Below are 12404 nucleotides of genomic sequence, written 5' to 3' on the forward strand. Positions count from 1 at the left end.
ATACAAAGTTACGGCAGTTATTCATAGTAACTTTCAAACACCTGATTACTACAGTGGTTTTAGGAGCGATGCTCCTCGGGCTCAGTGTCTTAGTTTTACCATTAGTCACAGGGAAGAGGGGACGTAGTGTCAGCGTCTCACAGCAGCTGCGAGCACAGCTGCGACAAAACAGCTCCCCGCGAGGTTCGTACTGAGGACAGGAAGCACACACTTCAGGCCCCTCCCCCGTGCCTGGCTGCAGAGCAGTAGTTACGTACATCACGCCTGGACGGCTGAGCATCATACAGCCCTCAAAACTAATAGGATGTTGCCAGCTGAAGCAAACTTAAATTCGTTCCAGAGGAACGCATCCTCAAAAGGGGTTTCAAAAACACACTGTGGACATAAGCTCCTAGGTGAGGGTCACAAGACATCCAGAATCATCAAATATAAAAGAAATACATCTAGTATTTTTATGACTCTTCACTCGAGGAAACAAACTGAGGGTAGTTGGAGGAGAGGAGGTAGGGCGACAGGAAGGCTGGGGGACAGGCATGACAGAGGGCACATGGTGATGAGCCCTGGGGGTTGTATGCAGCTGATGATCACTAACCTCTATCCTTGAAGCCAATTTTACACTATATGTTAATTAACTAAATTTAAAATAAAATTAACTTAGGGGTGCCTGGGTGGCTCAGTGGGTTAAGCCACTGCCTTCGGCTCAGGTCATGATCTCATGGGATCGAGTCCCGCATCGGGCTCTCTGCTCAGCAGGGAGCTTGTTTCCCTCTCTCTCTTTCTGCCTGCCTCTCTGTCTACTTGTGATTTCTCTCTGTCAAATAAATAAATAAAGTCTTTAAAAAATAAAATTAAAAAATAAATAAATAAATAAAATTAACTTTAAAAAAAGAAAAGAGGGAATTGAAAATATGGGTAAGGAGCAAGAGATAAAAAATAAATAGGCAGATTTGTAAAAGGACAGAATAGACTAGAAACTGGAAAATCATCACTGAAACTAAAACCTTAATGAGATAATTAAACTGCTAATGAAGAGAGAGGGAGCCGGCAAACGAGCTTGATCCACAACCTGTAGAGAGTACCAGATCTCAGTACAGAGTTGAACCAACAGGAAAGTGGAAACGTAGTTACGGAGGGTTTGTCCAACTCCGGACACACAAGAGGATAACAAGACGGGAAAATTCAGTAAAAAGGAGTAGTGACTGAGACGTTCCCAGAAACTGTGAAAGACTGAGAGTCACTAATTCAAGGAAGCAACTGCTTCATTAAGCCACAAACCAAAACCACCAGTGAATATTCTAGAACAGAGGGGTTCCCAGACAGATTTGAAAAGCCCTTTACAATGGCCAAAGAACTCTGATTTCTTAGGGATATTCTCAGAGGTGCCTTGGCGGCTCACCTTGCTGGCAAATGTCATCTCTCATGAGGCAGAGGAAGAGGTTAACACTGACCCTCACTGTCACCAATGGAAGAAACAGCTGATAAACTAAACAACAACAGGACCTCGAGAGAAGAGAGCAACGGTATCATTTATTTTTCTTAATATGGCTGTTGTAGGTTACATTCTCCGGCAAACCGACCCTTGGAGGGAGACCGTGTGTAGGTGGGTCACAGGACGTTGCTGTCAGAGATGCCGCCCTTCGGCTCCTCTTGGGCCCCACCGAGCGCCTCCGCCGAGCGCCACCAGCAGGCAGCCCTCCCTTAGCTGTGGCGGCAAGTGAGTGCCCTGGACGCGGATCGGGACAGGTTCGCCGCAAGGGCCCTGGGGACAGTGCTGGCTGCAGTCACACGTCCACCTTCAGCTGGAGGAACATACATTCCAGAACGGCTGAAGGATCCAGAGAAAACTGCAGCCACCTGAGAAGGGCAGTGTGCAGAGCATGCATCCAATCAACAAATATTTCGGCCAGACTTACAGTTGTCAAACGCGGCGCGAGGACGCCAGAAAGAGTGAGGGACGACAGACAGTCGTGACTGGCGGGGTGCCGGAGACAGCCACGGCCTGCTGGCGAGGGTCTGTCCTAAGCCCTCCTTCCCTACTCCCAGGGATGTCCAGTTGGTAGCCTGAACTGGGCCTCAGTGGAAGTACTTCCACCACGGAGACTGGAGAAAGCTACAAAACAGAGCTTTTATCCCCAAAGAGCCAACTGTTAAACACGCACCAGCACAGTACGGCACCTGACTTCTGAGCTGATCATCCCACAGAATGCGAAGGTGAAAGCTGTCCGCCTGCCTCTGGGTACACACACCTGCGTACACCTGACAGGTGGGTTACAGACACTCCTAGATCGTCCGAGGCAAGAGCCGCGGACTCGCGCGGCCCAGTGGAAATCTGTGAGCCACATACATAACTTAAAATTGTCTAGCAGCCCTATTTTTTAAAGAGTAAAAAGAGCGAAATTGTCATTATATATTTTATTTAACCTAATATATCTAGATTATGATCATTCCAACATGTAATCAATACAAAAATATTTTGCTTTTTACTATATTTTCAAGATCCAGATGTATGCAACCCTTAATGGCATATCTCCACACAGGTGCTCAGTTTAGGAGTTGGGAAGATGGTGGAGTAGGAGGACCCTAGACTCACCTCATCCCATGAGCACAACTAGATAATGAACAAATCATCCTAAATACCCCGAAATTGACCTGAAGCCTGAAAGAAAAAAAGTGCACCACTACGAGAGATGAGGCCACATCGAAGAAGGTAGGAAGTGCAGAGACACAGTTTGGGGAAGAGACCGTGGCCACCACAGAAGGAAGGGAGCCATGGTCAGGGAAAAGAGTAAGACAGACTAGCACCCAGGGCAACACAAGGGAAAACGAATCCCCAAAGCCATTTGCTGGGGGAAATGAGGGGCTGATTTCTGTGCGTTTCTGCATCCAGTGGGGCTTCAAGCTTAGAGCTCTAAGGACAGCGGCTGGGCTTGGGGAGAGCCCAGAGGGCACTGAGCTGCTTCTGGAGAGAAGACAGAGCAAAGAGCCTGCTGACATATGGTGTAGAAACAGTGATCTGAAGAGTGCCTGGGGCACACAGCTGGGAGGTTAGTGCTCATCGCCAAGAGTCAGAGAGACAGCGTTCATGCAGAGACCACTGTATAAACCAATACCCCGACCCCCCGACTCCAATGGAACCACTCCACTCCGTCACCCTGGCCTCAGTTCCAGCAGCAGGCCCCTCCCTCAGATGACCGGCCCGAATCCTTACTTATATCATGTCTCCCAGCCTAGGAGTTTTGCTGGGCTTCTGCTCCAGTGGTGGTGCCAACAGGCCCCGCTTCACAGCAGACCAGAGCACACTTAGTTAAAACTTGCCACATTCAGGTCAAGGACCAGACACTGTCCACAACATGCAAACAGCCTCTGAAAATGACTGGCCTGATGGATGAAGTGGCCAGGACAAAACAGAAGAGTACATGCAGCACATACTAGGGACACTCCCGGAAGGGCCAGACCCTAGGGAACAGGGGACATGACACAGCAGGGCAGCACAGGGCCTCTTCCTCGTAAGGTCATTACCCTCAAGTGCAGAAGACAGCTCACTTTCCTAACACACAGAAATAGACACAGAGAGGCAGACAAAATGAGGAAACAGAGAAACTTATAAACTGAAAGACAAGGTCACAGTCAGAGATCCAAGAGAAACAGATCTAAGTAACATGCTTGGTAGAGAATTAAGTAATGATAAGGATACTCACCAGACTTGAGAAAAGAGTTGAAGACCTAAGTGAGACCCTTAACACAGAGATAAGGAATAACGTAGCAGAGATAAAGGGCTCATAAATGAAATGAGAAACATGCTTGGTGAAATGAACATCAGGCTGGAAGAAGCAGAGGAATGAATTCATGACTGAGAAGAAGAGTAATGGAAAGTTATCAAGCTGAACAAAAGGGAGAAAAAAGAACTGAGCAAAATGAGCATAGACTTAGGGAACTCAGTGACTCCATCAAATGTAATAACATTTGTATAACCTGAGTCCCAGAAGAAGAGAAAAAGGGGCAGAAAATTACATGAAGAAATAATAGCTGAAAATATCCCTAATCTGGGGAAGGAAACAGAAATCTAGATCCAGGAGGCACAGAGAACCCCCATGAAAATCAACAAAAGCAGATTCACATGAAGACATATGTAATTAAAATGGCCAAAAAAAGTAGTGATAAAGAACAAAAAGCAGCAAGAGAAGACAGCTACATACCAGGGGAACCCCATTAGCCTAGCGGGGGACTTTTCTGCAGAAACTTGGCAGGCCAGAAGAAAGTGGCTGAGATATTGACTGTGCTGAATGGGAAAAATCTGTAGCCAAGAATATCCTATCCAGCAAGGCTGTCATTCAGAACAGAAGGAGAGATAAAGTGTTTCCCAGATGTAAAATTTACATCAACATACTTGATCTGTGTTAGATTTCAAAAAATTCATAGTTGAAAAAGTAGATTCACATACCCAAGTTGTTCCAAACATAGTTAAAATCTTCAAATAACTAAACCAAATATGAAGCTTATTTTCTTTTAATATTTGTATTCACACTGAAAAAACTCGTCTTTTCTAAAAATTGATTTGACTTTGAAGGAAAAGCATATCCGGTCGCCATCAGGCTTTGCAGTTCAGTCTGGTTCAAGTAAGTTTGAATATCATCATGTCAGCTTTCTAATCCCATGAAAATAGTTTTTACAGTTTATGACCTGACATTACCCCTAACAACATAAAAAGAGCAACTTTCTGACAATACATTTGAAACACTTTTAACAATACAAAACTACAAATATAAACCATACCTGAAAGCTCCCATTTGAATTTGTATGTACTCTCTTTGAACTGTTTTTTTTTTTTTAAGATTTTATTTATTTATTTGACAGACAGAGATCACAAGCAGGCAGAGAGGCAGCAGAGAGAGAGGAGGAAGCAGGCTCCCCTCTGAGCAAAGAGCCCGATGCGGGGCTCAATCCCAGGACCCTGAGATCACGACCTGAGCCGAAGGCAGAGGCTTAACCTACTGAGCCACCCAGGCGCCCGTGAACTGGTTTTTCAGTTTAGGTTACATGTGCACCTATCTTCAACGTACCCTTAATGAATAGTGTGACTGAGGGGGAAGCAGTCGGTTAAGCCTCCAACTCCTGGTTTGGGCTCAGTTCCCGATCACAGGGTTGTGAGACTGAGCCCCCTCGCTGGGCTCGTGCTCAGCACGAGACTGCCCCTCTGTCTGCCCCTCACCCATACACACACACACTTCTCTCTATAATAAATAAACAAACCCTTAGATAATAATAATAATGATGATGATTCGATTGACTATTGCACAAGGCCTTATGGTTCTCAATAATATTCTTTCTTATGCAAATGTCATGCGCTAAAACAAACTCTCGTGTTTGGCACCCTTAAGAGAAAAAGGATATCAGTTTCAAAACGATGTCTGTCAAAGATCAGTAAATTCAGTAACGTGACAGTTCATTGCATACACGGAAAAGTAATTCCACATTGATGCAAGGGTATGAACTTCCAGTTATAAAATGATTAAATTTTAAGGATCTGATGCGCAGTGTGGAATCACAGGTAACAATACCGTACTGTTGAGGCCCCTGGGTTTGTCCGTCGGCTTGATTTCGGCCTTGATTTCGGCTCAGGCCACGATCTCAGGGTTGTGAGACTGAACCCTGTATCGGACTCCTCACTCAGCACAGAATCTGTTTGTCCTTCTCCCTCTGCTCCTCCCCCGGCTCGTGCTCTCTCTCAAATAAATAAAATCTTAAGAAAAAGTACTGTATATTTGCAAGTCGCTATGAGAGTAGAACTTCAATTTTTCTCAACAAATACCCTCCTCTAGAAGGAAGTAAGTAAAGGGATGGATGTGTTAACTAATCTTACTGTGCACAATCATCATGTACACCTTAAACTTACACAATATTACATGTCCAGTACATCTCAATAAAGCTGGGGGTAAAACAAAAGAAAGCAACTCTAAATTTATAATGAATAACAATGTGTTTTTATTTTTATTTATTTATTTTTTTAACAATGTGTTTTTAAAAAAAAATTTTGGGGGGGGCGCCTGGGTGGCTCAGTGGGTTAAGCCGCTGCCTTCGGCTCAGGGTCCGAAGGCCCTCATGATCTCAAGGTCCTGGGATCGAGTCCCGCATCGGGCTATCTGCTCAGCAGGGAGCCTGCTTCCCTCTCTCTCTCTCTGCCTGCGTCTCAGTCAACTTGTGATTTCTCTCTGTCAAATAAATAAATAAAATCTTTAAAAAACAAACAAACAAATAAATAAATAAATTTTTTTTTTTTTTTTTTTAGCCCAACACAGGGCTTGAACTCATGACCCTGAGATCAAGACTTGAGCAAGATCAAGAGTCAAGACGCTTAACCAACTGAGCCACCCAGACGCCCCTTTCTGGTTTCCCTCCACCCCGAGGAATTATGTAACACTGTTGATTATGGTTCAAATACTCCACATCTTAATTCATGTTAGAAAAATGTGTCGTGAATTACTGATTTGTAGTATGAACAATTTCAGTATGTATGTGAATTCTCATACCAACAGAGCCAGGTTACAAATAAGCTTTTCTGCTGTCTGGACCTTCGAGGTTTGCTTGCTCATATGTGGTGTGAGATACGTGAGAACACAGAGAGCACGTGGCCAGGTTTTGTCTTTGATAACTAAAAATTCAGCAAACATTCTTTTGTTTCAAGAAAACTTGAACTGGTCATGGGACTAAAAGGCACAGCACAAGAAACACAGTGATGTTATAATAGTGTTGGGACGGACGGTAGTCACTCTGAGGTGAGCACACAGAGCCTTGTCTAAACGTGTCCAGTCACTGTGTTGCACACCGGAAACTAGAGTAACGTGTGTCTACTAAGTTCAAATTAAGAAATTATTTCAAAGAAAAAAAAAAAAGAAATTATTTCAAAGAAGAAAATCTTGAACTGGAGTTAACAATAATGTAAATCTTTGTAAAAATCTTTTTCAAGTCAATCAATGAACATTGGTAAACAACACAAGACCGTCCCACTCAGTGTTTTCTACTTCCTGCAACAGTTCTATCAAGTGGGGCTGATTCGTAGCATTTGCACACACAGACTGAACAATTTTTTTTAAAAAGATTTTTTTATTTATTTGACAGACAGAGATCACAAGTAGGCAGAGAGGCAGGCAGAGAGAGAGGGGGAAGCAGGCTCCCCGCTGAGCAGAGAGCCCAATGCAGGCCTCGATCCCAGGACCCTGAGATCATGACCTGAGCCAAAGGCAGACGCTGAACTGACCAAGCCACCTGGGAGCCCTAGACATTACTTTAAAAATAATAATAAACAAACTTTAAAAATGATTTTCTTTCCTGGGCAAGAATCTAAGGCATTTAACATCCAACTAAACTGCAAGCTCAGATCTGGTTAAACGCCATTTTTAAAGATTATATTGGATATTTATTTCTCATTTGGCCCAGCCCAACCCCCACCCCGCCCCCGCCAGGTCTCCATGGGGAAAGCGTTAAGAACTCAGAGGTTAGGACCAATAAGGGAGCTGTGAGAAGCCAATAACAACTCTAAAAACTTCTTGTTTCTTGTCTGGAGCGAATGACTTCTAAATGAAAAAGACACTATTTCATCGACATCGTTGTTTGTAAAAATCATGCAGACTAACAGAAAAACTGAAAATGAGCCATCATTCTTTTTAAAAAAATGAAAGGAAGGAAATTTTGCAGACAGTTCGGAGTAAATAACCATTTTGAGCAAGAGTCTATCAGGAATTAGTCAAAGGGTAGTAGCGAGCTTTCAGGAAAGGAAGCTGGGCTCAGCCACCGGGCCTGACACGCCCACATCCTGTGGAAGGTGCTGACGCCCGAGTCAGAAGGTGTTCAGAGCACCCGGCTGCGCCTCCTGCTCTCCTTCTGGCAGAACCGACACACACCGCCTGGACGGTGGCCTTGGGTGGCATCCATTTTTTTTTTTTTAAGTAAACGCTACCTCCAGCGAGGGGCTCCCACGTAGGGCCCCGAGACCACAGGCGCACGCCGCACCCCGCAGCCCGCCGGGCACCCCACAGCGCACTCGGCTCCTCTGGTGTTCACGCCACCGGACGTGCGTTGAGGAGTCTCCTCGCCCTGCAGATTTTCACGATGTGTCTGAAGAGACGATGCCTCGGGTCTGACCTTACACGTGCCTTGGCAGTCCAGCGCACTGTCCTTAAGGTCCCCGGGAGCTGAGCAGGAAGACACTGCTCGTCCTTTCTTCCGAGTCGCAGAAATCCCGGCGTGCAGCCGGTAAGACAGATCGCACTCAGAACGCAAGCCCGCACAGCCGAGACCTGCGGTCTACACTGGCCTCACCGAGGCAAAAACCAGTTCAGCACGGAGCTGCACAGACAGGATTCATAGCATGGCCCATGCAACGTGGTCATGGTGTCAGCGGTCTCTGCTTCCTCTAATTACTGGAACTCTATCCCCATGCAAATCCCCTTTCCTGGGCCACACCCTGCCGGCTTCCCCTTGTCCTCGTGGCCAGGACAGGTCTCCCCTGGGGCTGGCACCAAATTGCTGCCGTGGCCTCTCCCCCTGTGGCTGGTGCTGGCTGCTCCTCCTGCCTCCCCTGCCTGGCACAGCCCCAGCAGTTCCCCTAAGCCCAGGGACGGACCTGGAAGCCACAAGAACCTGTGACTTTAGACAGCTGACCCTCTTCCAATATGGGGATCAGAGGCACCAGCTCCCCTGCGTTGGAAATCCCATACAACCACGGCCTCCCCAAGGTTTCCTGGGAGCCTGGTGCAGAGCGTACGTGGCCGAGTCGCATGTGAATTGTGTGTGTTCCAGACTGCTCTTACAGCCCAGCCAGCTCGAGAAAAGAGCACGTGATCAAGAAAGTCCTGAGAGAAAGTACCTGCTATGCCGTCTCGGAAAACCCGTGGGTGGGTGGACGCGCACGGTGCACATGCACACTGTGTGGCCGCCAGCCCGGCCGCTCACACCGCCACAGAGACGCGTATCCCACCCCCCGTCCACACCCCTCGCTGAGGCTTCATGACTTTCCTTGTTCGTGTCTGCTGCTGCCGTACACGAAGTGTGGCCGGACTGCCACCTCACAGAGGCCATGTGTGGGACTCACTGGAAGCCCAGTGTGAGGAACACGGGGACTCCCCATCTCCGGGGCCCGGGACCCGGCCCACACTCCATAAATACTTGTCAGGTCAAAGCATGAAAATTTCAGTTTAATACACAGAACCTGGCAACCACACAAGTGTTCAAACATGGGAAGGATTTCCCCCAAAGGCTTTGAGCTTCCTGCCAGCGGGGCCACGGGCAGACCGGACGCCGGACAGCACACTCAGCTGCTAACTGGAAGCCGGGGGACACCGGAGAGCTAGATTTCCATGAAATGTGACTGTGACAGCTTCCCGTAAGCTGCTGGAGGCGAGTTCCGAAAATGTGTGTTCACTTGACCCAGAAAACCCCAAAAAATCATGCAAATCAAGAGGTTCAAATCTTCATGTTCAGTTTAAGGACACACGTGAGCCCTTCCAGGCCATTAAGCATATGCAGATCCGGAAAGCCACCGAGTCTCTGAAGGCTGTCACTTTGCAGACACGTCTGCCATCCTGTCAGGACTCAGGTGGGGTGGGCCATGAGCCCGGGGTCCAGACATGGGGTCGGGGCCCCAGAAAGAGTGCTGGATTTTTACTGCATGTGCTTAAACATGCAGAGAGTCGTGCTGGACCTCAGGGTTTTGATGTAGGGTCTCTGGTCCCAGAGCACATCCAGGACAACAAAGCCCCAGGATGCAGAACTTGCCGGGTTCAGGTTCCGACAAACTCACATGCGAGCTCTCCCTGCCACGCAGACAGCCCGACTGAACACGAGCAGACTGTTCCTAAACCAGAGAAGGGGCCGACACTGAAGGAGAAGAAATCCCAGAAGAAACCCAAGAAAAGAAAACTTAGGTCCCAGGAGCAAATTCTGCATAAAATAAATGCAAATAAAAGTTTTTTTTTTTTAAAGGTGACTGTTATAACATTAAAGATAAAAGATAAAAATAGAAATGCCGTTGGAGTTTTCATCAGTGTCACTGACTGCTTCCCCATCCCCCAACTCTCTTCCCACATGTGTGCTTGGCCCTCCACCCCCCATCTTGATGCGGCCACCGGCACACCCAGCCCCACCTCACCCCTGTCCTGTGAGATCTGTCTCCAGCCTGAATTTCACCGCTGGGGGTGTCCAAATGTCTATGATTTTCTGGAAAGGTATGTGGTCTCGTGACCCCCAGGCCTCTGTCCGACCAGCACCCACAAGATGAGAAATCTAGGCTTGTCATCATTTTCCACCAACCCGAGGATGGACTCTTCAGAATCAGGGCGCCATGTGCCACCCACGACGAAGGGAACGTTTCCACGCAGACCTGGGCAGAGCCCCTCGTCCATCTCCTGTCACCGAGCAGCACCAAATTCCTGCCTTCTGTAAAGCCGTGACCCCCACTACACCCAGGCTTTCGGGTCCAACACACCCTCAAACGCTCACTCACCAAGTGTCTGGGTTCCAAACAACAGTGCTGGCTTACCTAGGAGCGGCTGTGGTGCACACTGTCCCCAGGATTTTAATGGCTTCTTTCTACTGCAACAATGTACTTTGACTCTTGCTCTATCCCACACATCAAATATGTTTAATTTTTACCTTTCAGCCTGAAGTCACCCTAATGAACCACATGCTGGAAAGAATCCACAGTTGGTAAGTGAATTCTTGTTCAGAATAGCTAGAAAATTAGACATGAAAAAGACATGACCACTTAGCTCTCCAGGCAAATGAGAACTGACTTACTGATTTTATCGAGGGTAATAAATCCAATTCCCTCCCCCCAACCTGAGCTTTCCAAAAACAAACCAACAGAAGTTCATTATCTTTTCAGATGATAACTGGAACCCGTGCACACTCATAGAGTCTGAAGGTACAGACAGCCAGGAGGAGGATTCCCACAGCCCGTGTCTTGTGAGTCCTAGTTACATGCTGGACACTCTTCTACGTGCCCTACCCGCTGGTCTGCGGGATCACCGCTCAGGCTTGCTCCTGTGGAGACGGAGAGGTAGGCAGAGCTCACATTTATTTCTCGAGACCCCGCAACCAGAAAACAGTGCCAATGAACAAAGACGTTATGTGGAGCCCATCATCTTGGGTGAGCAGGACGACTTAGGTGAGTCGTCCTCGGTATTGTGAACACAGCGTCCGTTCACGTCTGTTCACCTGCCCGATATTTTCCTCAGGGGAAACGTCAGGAAGCACGTCGCTGGGGTCAAGAACACGCCCCGGCTGACTTTACTGCGTCTGAGAGACAAGCGGTAATTGTTTGGTGTGCATTCCTTCCTCACGTTACTTTTCTGGTTGGAACATTAGTAACAAACTGGATGTTTAGGTGTTTTCCCATTAGAGCAAAAACAGACCTTTACATGTCTTCTTCCTAAATCAAACCAGTGTCAGCTGATTTTCCAAAAACAAACACATACATGGGTTTCTCCGTGGGCTGCCTGGGCCTCCCGGGAAGGTCTGCCATTCAGCAGAGAAGCTCCCTTCGCTAGAGCTTTCGGCACCGCCTAGTGGCAAGGGGCGAAACGTCGCACGAAGGCTCAGGCTTGCTGGGGGGTTTTTGTGGGGTTTTTTTGTTTTTGTTTTTGTTTTTGTTTTAGTAAAAAAAAACCAAGCGTAATTTATAGCTACCTGGTATTTCCACTTTTCTTTCCTTTTGTTCAATAAAGCCGCAAAGACCATGAAATTCCAAAAAAGGGACTAAAATATTTCAAAGTCAATTCAGAGCACAATTCCCTCGTAAATGTGAAAGTATGTGATGTAGTTGTTACAAAAGGTCAAGAGAGTTCAGGGAATTTTAGGTGTTTTCTTGTTTTCGAATGGTAACTTTTCACAATGTCTCAGATTTCCAAACAGCTCCTGACAGTGTAGCATGTCCATAGTTGTCTCCCGGCATCCGGCTCCGCCTCGTCCTGCGGGCTGTGAGGACGGGTGGGCTGCAGGGGAGCCCCGTGCTGTGCCGTTAACGGAGAATGACCCTGTTCCCTCTGCAGGCATCCCCCGTACCTGCATTACACTGCAATTTAATTCTTTAACGTCTTTTTTTAAGTTTTTAAGCACATCCAGGTGCACAAAGCTCCCTTTAATTTCTTTAATTCCTTTTTGAAAGCTTCTGCTTTGGTGTTTTGCTTTGGTTTGGTTACCATAAGTCATCTCTACGCCCACCGTGGGGCTTGAACTCACGACTCTGAAATCAAGTGTCACGTGCTTCGCCCATGGAGCCGGCCAGGACTGCCTGCAGGAGACACCGAAGAAGCACCGTCTTGAAGACTTTGTTTTGGACACAGCTCAGAACCTGGGACGTAACTACTCTCCCTCGTGTGGGAAGTCTGCTAGGAGCTCTTCTTGATGGC

The 12404-nt window shown here is 47.3% G+C and overlaps 1 long non-coding RNA gene across 1 annotated transcript; it reads right to left on the minus strand.

Moving 5' to 3' along the window:
- Positions 1 to 9170: 9170 nt before the first annotated feature.
- LOC122912259 lies at positions 9171 to 10949 on the minus strand. The gene is made up of 2 exons (XR_006385592.1): positions 10535 to 10949; positions 9171 to 9850 (listed from the first exon to the last, which is right to left on the minus strand). It is a non-coding gene; the product is annotated as an uncharacterized LOC122912259 (long non-coding RNA).
- Positions 10950 to 12404: the final 1455 nt, after the last annotated feature.

The sequence above is a fragment of the Neovison vison genome, chromosome 7, assembly GCF_020171115.1.
Source record: "Neovison vison isolate M4711 chromosome 7, ASM_NN_V1, whole genome shotgun sequence".
Classification (NCBI taxonomy): Eukaryota; Metazoa; Chordata; class Mammalia; order Carnivora; family Mustelidae; genus Neogale; species Neogale vison.